Source organism: Echinops telfairi, unplaced genomic scaffold (genome assembly GCF_000313985.2).
Source record: "Echinops telfairi isolate 266 unplaced genomic scaffold, ASM31398v2 ScPeMD7_1;HRSCAF=3_0, whole genome shotgun sequence".
Taxonomy (NCBI): Eukaryota; Metazoa; Chordata; class Mammalia; order Afrosoricida; family Tenrecidae; genus Echinops; species Echinops telfairi.
In genome coordinates this window covers 61,416-68,030 of record NW_022103896.1, presented here as the reverse complement: position 1 = coordinate 68,030, position 6,615 = coordinate 61,416, and the positions used below count along the sequence as shown (strand labels likewise).

General features: G+C 45.0%; 1 protein-coding gene and 1 pseudogene across 3 annotated transcripts in view; one reads left to right on the top strand and one right to left on the bottom strand.

The window, feature by feature from the left end:
* The window catches only part of LOC115872882, a 5,848-nt pseudogene extending 3,007 nt beyond the window's left edge, over positions 1 to 2,841 (top strand).
* The window catches only part of ZNF250 (zinc finger protein 250), a 36,156-nt gene that overhangs the window by 11,879 nt on the left and 17,662 nt on the right, over positions 1 to 6,615 (bottom strand). The window lies entirely within an intron of this gene.

Below are 6,615 nucleotides of genomic sequence, written 5' to 3'. Positions count from 1 at the left end.
GGGGAGGGAGGGGAAAAATGAGGACCTAATGCTGGGGCTTAAGTGGAGAAGCAATGTTTTGAGAATGCTGAGGGCAATGAATGTACAAATGTGCTTTACACAATTGATGTATGTACAGATTGTGATAAGAGTTGTATGAACCCCTAATAAATAAAGGAAAAAAAAAAAGAAAGAGGGTCATATAGCAGAAACTCTTAGCCCCTGGAATTCCCCTGTTTTTGTAATTAGAAAGAAATCAGGCAGATGGAGGATGCTCATAGATTTAAGAGCTATTAATTCTATTATACAGCCTATGGAGACTCTGCAGCCAGGTCTCCCTGCCTAGCATGATTCCAAAAAACTGGAATATGATTGTGATAGATCTGAAAGATTGGTTTTACACTATTCAGTTAGATCCTGCTGATTATGAAAGATTTGCTTTCAGTGTACCTGAATTAAACCACAAAGCTCCAAATAAGAGATACCACCTTAAAACTCTAGCTCAAGGCATGGTGAGCAGTGCTACTATGTGTCAATTCTTCATAAGGAAGGTGCTAGAGCTGGTCAGAAGACTATTCTCCGAGGCGCATATAATACACTATATGGATGATATTTTAATAGCTGCACCTAACAGTGACATGTTGCAGCAGACTTATATGCACGTCAGTGAAGCAGTCTCTCAGGCAGGATTAGTAATTGCTCCTGATAAGATTCAAACTACCAGTCCCCATGTAAAGCCAGATTGTCTCCATGACTGGCTCCGTGATGTCTGGCAGGCCTTGGTTACATGTTTCCTAGCAGTACTAAGTAGGGCATACCCGGAAACGGAGGCAAGCCAACCCAGAAGCGGCACTACGGGCCCAACCGCCAAGGGGAGAATGACATGGCCAGTGAGGGAACTACACAAAGGACCACACTGCCAACCTACCTCAAATGAGCCAATTGGGGGTGGAGGGGCAGTGGGAGGGGCTGGCGGGGAACGCCCTGGTTAGGTATACCTGTAAATAAATACCTCAGAATTTATTTTGTTCAGTGCTCTCATGCAAGATGGTGCTCATGGTTAAGCACCTGAGGACTGGAGCCCTGGCTTAAGCTAGCATAATAAAGCCTCTTCTGTCATTGCAGCCTTGTGTTTGATCTCCTTCCATTGAAAGGGTAATCGCTCCCAGTCCCTAATACCCACACCTATCTAGCAACAGTGATGGATCGGACCACTGTCAAGCCACAAAGACCTGAGATTAGAAAAGACCATCTTAGAACATTAAATGATTTCCAAAAGCTTTTAGGAGAAATAAACTGGGTAAGACCTTACCTAGGAATCCCCACAGAGGAACTTAAACACTTATTTAACATATTAAAGGGAGATTCTCAGCTGAATAGTCCCAAAGAGCTCATCGCTGAGGCTCGCCTGGAGTTGCAGTTTGTGGAAGAGAGGCTCAGCCAGGGGGAGATCTATCGAGTCATCCTGACAAGAGCATACACCTTATTATTCTTCACACTTCAGTCACTCCCACTGCTACTTTGGCCCAAGAGGACAAGTCTCTCGAGTGGATACATTTAGGGAACACAGGTCTAAGGTCATCTGGCCTTATAGGGAGCAAGTAGCCCAGCTGGTATCCAAAGGCAGGCTCCGCTGCCGACAGCTATGTGGGTTTGATCCGGCTGTCATAATTCTGCCTTACACTCCCGCGCAAGTGAGGCATCTTATAGAACTTGCCACGGATTTTCAGATAGCTCTAGCCGAATTCTGTGGAAAGCTAGATTGTCACTGTCCTCCAGGGAAGCTTTGGAGCTTTCTAAAGCAAAGGTGAGACAGCACACCCCCCTGGGCCCTCAGAAAAGTATTCTCACACAAGCCAATGACAGGAGCCCCCACTTACTTCACAAACGGCTCCAGTAATGGCATGGCAGCCCACTGGGGTCCCTCCTCTCATTATTTTCAAACTTGTTACACCTCTGCTCAGAAAACAGATATTTGCTATCATTTTATTACTTAAGGATGTAAAGCAACCCATCAACAAAATCAGTGACTGCTTACACAGTGCAGGTCTGTTCCTTTATTGAGACAGCAAAGTTGAAGGTAGATCCACACTCTGACATTGGAAAATTATTCCTCACTTTACAAAACCAGGTAAGAACACGCTCTCATCCTTTCTTCATAGGACACACGAGAGCACACACACACAGTTACCAGGACCAATTTCCCTGGGAAATGTCAATGCAGACTTGCTAACACAAAAGGCATTCACTACACTAGAGCTTCCACAAGCAGAACATCAGAGGTTACACAATAACGCTGCCAGCCTTAGAGATAGATATCACCTGACATGGGCACAGGCCAGGCAGATTGTCAGAGAATGCCCTCACTGCCAGCACGCCTCACTCAGAGAAGGACCTGAAGGAGTTAACCTACATGGTGATCAGTCAAACGCAATCTGGCAAATGGACGTCACTCACATACCTCCACTTGGATGTCTAGGAGCTGTGCATGTTACTATAGACACCTTCTCAGGATTCTTATAGGCATCAGGCATGGCTGGCGAGTCCACAAAATATGTCATCAGCCACTTGCTGGCCTGCTTCGCTGTTATGGGCACCCCTACACACTTAACAACAGACAATGGCCCTGCCTACACTAGCAAGAGATGTCACAATTTTTGCCAAGATTGAAATATATCCATCATATAACAGGTATCCCTTACAACTCCCAAGGCCAAGCCCTCATTGAACGGTCACATGGCACACGGAAAACTCAGTTGCCTAAACAGAAGGGGGAAACGAAAGGTGAGACAGCACACAATAAACTCCATTTGGCCCTATTAACTCTAAATTTCTTCTCACTTCCAAAGGATTCTAGTGTGACTAGGGCAGAGAAACACTTTTCTACCCCCACAGAGAAAGCAGATCTGGAGAAAATCTGGTGGAAGAACGATGAAGGGGAGTGGAAACCAGGTTTGCTGGTGACTAGTAGAGGCGATGCTTATATTCTTTCAGATGGCGGAGAAAATAGATGGATCCCTCTTAGAAGAGTCCAACCACGGACTGAGAGGGACAAAGAAAAGGAAGGACCTACCTCGCCACTCTGAGCCTGACTTAGTCCTAGTCAAGGGAATGGCGGCCCTGTCCATTAGGAAGAAACCCCGCCTTAAAGAAAGAAGCGCCGAGCACATGCCAACCATGCCTCTCAGCTGGGGACAGGTGAAACTGATGAAACACCGAGCACAGGCAACTCTGGCAAACACTGGCAGACTGATAACCTATGAAAATATGTTTCCAGTAATGATTGCTATCATCTGTCACCACCGAGGTAGGTGCTAGCCACTCTTATTGGGCTTATAGCTCCCATCCCCTCTACTAGAAATCGTGGAGTGGACCCAGACTGGCCCCGTCATATTTGTAAATGACTCCATATGGACACCGGGGTCTTGGGGAAATGGAGTAGCCAGACACCCCAATGAAGAAGGCAGAGAATTTAATTTCGTTTTAGGTTTTGAAACTCTGCCTTTGTGTGAGGGCGCCGGCCCTAGCTATTTAGCTGTTAACTCTCAGGCATGGAATAACTGGCTGGCCTTTAATGAAACCAGCTATGGCTTCTACATGATAATGGGTGAAGCATTTGCAGAATATGAAAACTCCACTACTGTGGAGGGGAGAGGAAACATGGAAACCTGTAAAGTTAAGAGTTACTGGCATGTTGTTGCTGACCGGCTGAAATGTCAGGGGCCACATGCAAAAGTGTTAAGAAATGACACTGTGACTATTATTGATTGAGGCCCCCATGGCAAGTTTCTAACTAATTGCTCAGAGGAATCCAATATCACCTCGTGTCATTATATAAGTAATTGTGAGTGGCAAAAGACCTCTGATGGCATTGCCACTACCAGGTCAGAGTTGATGGCCTGGCATGAAGAAGGCCTTGCGCCTCCCCGCCCCAGGTTACTGAAGCCTATGATAGGACCTGAACAGTGGGACCTGTGGTAATTACCACTTGCCACTAAGCATTTTACAGGCTACACAGGAAGCTTTACTGGCACCAGTCAGTCTGGATATACTTATATATATCACAAGAACAACCCTCGATACATAGTGTGAATAGCTGCCTTATGTGCTTGCTGTAGGAAACATCATCATAAATGAAACTGCTCGCAGTGCCACGTGCCATAATGATAAATTGTTCACTTGCATTAACCATGCTCTGCTTGTAAACCTCTCAAAAGACAGCATCCTCATCCTACAGAGCAGGATGGGGTGTGGATCCCGGTGGAGATGAAGCACAGATGGGAGAGCAGTCCCGAGTCGTCCTTCCTGATGCAAGTGATGTCGGAGATGCTGAAAAGACCTCGCCGATTCGTGGGAATGTTAATCGCAGCTATAATTGGACTCATAGCCATTGCCACCACTGCTGCCATCGCTGGGGGAGCACTACGAGAATCCATCAAAACTGAACATTTTGTGCAAAAGTGACAAGTGGACTCGCATCAGCTCTGGGCCACTCAAGCAAAGGTGAACAATGAACTGGGGGGAGTGGCGGAGCTACAACAAACTGTCCAGTGCTTGGGAGATCAAATTATGGACTTGCAACATCAATTAATGCTAAAATGTGATTGGAATGTAACTGACTTTTGTATAACCCCTTATCCTTATAATAAGACATTGCATGATTGGGAATTGATTAGGAAACATTTGCAAGGCTTTAAAGGAAACATTTCATTGGCTGTTGATCAGCTTAAAAAGGATATTTTCTATACATTCAAAGACAGACTTGAGGCATCTCCTAGCTCTGATATAATTAAGCAATTGGTGAATGGCATGGAAGGATTGGGTTCAAAGTATTTCTCATAGCCTAGGTTCCAGCCTACCAGTGCTGCTCATAATCACGTTCTTTGTTCTGCCTAAGTGAAGGAGAATCATACGGCCTCTATGGCACTTTTGAAGTTCGTGCATAAGGCAAACACCATGAGGAGCTGAGAACAGGAAGAGAGTAGTGCTTAAGGACAATCCTTCATTCTCTTGCAAAGGAGCCTGGGAGGGTAGGTTTCTAGTGGTAGAGGGGACCTCCACCCTTGTGAGTTATAGGTAAGTCCTAATCACATTCTCATGATATTGTTCTTCACTTTACCCTCCTATATGGTGCTGATCTGAGGTTGTCTCTTACACGCACATAGCTGGTTGCTGTGTGGCCAGCAGCTTTAACTGAATAGAAGCAGACATTCCTATTTGTCTCTATTTCTTCCTGCTGCGGTATCCAATCTCTCTCGTACCTTCCTCCAATAGCAGATGGGCATAAGGGGACTTTACCCCCAGCACCTGGATTCTAAATGTTTCTATTAAGCCTGAATTTTTGGCTATATTAATTGGATCATGAAGTTTTGTCTTAACAACCTTTAATGTATAGAAAATAACCATGTCGCCCATGTGGCTTTTGAATTTTATATATAAAACAAAAGGGGGACTTGTGGGGGGAGGTCATGCTTACAGACATCCTCCCTGAAGGCAATCGCTGCCAGACTGCTGTCTCACCCCACCACAGGGGTGGGCCTGCTCCCTGCTGCTGGGGACAATGGATTATTTCTCCTTGAGGCTTGCAACCATTAGCTTGGTTCCTGTAGGTGGAGTTCACACCCTACCGATAATGATCTCTATCAGTTGAGCCAGGGAACAGGTCAAACTGGCTCTGTGACATCCAAAGTTAGGCTGCCATCCTGCATCTAGGATCCGCCCATCTTGCCACATGCATACCCCCAATCCCTCCTCTTCCTATTGCATGGATACCCCTAGATCACCCCCTCCCATTTCTGTATTACCTATAGCACAACCCCTTCCTATGATGTATGTCTTCACCTGTAATTAGGGGGCTTGCATGTCCCCAGAGAATATAAAAGCCTTGGTGATCATTAAAAATTCTCTCTCTCCATGTGGACCACCAAGCAGGGGTAAGGTGAGCATGCTACTATGAAATGTGTCTGACTCCATTTATTTCTATATTTCTCTTCTATCTCTCTTGCTCTCTATGACTTTACTATAATCTTTACTTATTATCTCTGTACAATTGCGCCTACCCATAATGATGTGTTAGTGGCTGGCTTTCCCCTGGCAAGTACTATTGGTATTTCTTCCACTTTTAAAAAGTGTTTGCAAGAACTAGCATTACCACTTCTTAAATGTTTGGTCGAAATTACCAGGGAAGGCATTTACGTTTGGTGTTTTCTTTGTGGGAAGATTTTAAACATACAAGCTCAGTTTTCTTAATACATAAGAGCTATGACGGTTACTCATTTCTCTAGTGAACTTTGGTGCTTGGAGTCTTTCAAGGATTTAGTTTCATTTATCTTAAGTTATCACATTTAATTCAGTGTTGTTCACTTTCTCAACACGATCATTGAAGACAAAGCAGGTGCATAAGCAAATGTGTTTAGGAAAGCCTGACTATCACAAGATATAGTGTCCGGGATCTTAAAAGCTTGAAGATAAACAAGCGGCCATCTAGCTCAGAAACAACAAAACCCACATGGAAGCATACCAGCCTGTGTGATCAGGAGGTGTCAAGAAGATCAGTTATCAGGCATCAAAGACCAAGAACAAAAAATCTTATCATTGTGAATGAGGGGGAGTGCGGAGTAGAGACCCAAAGCCCAT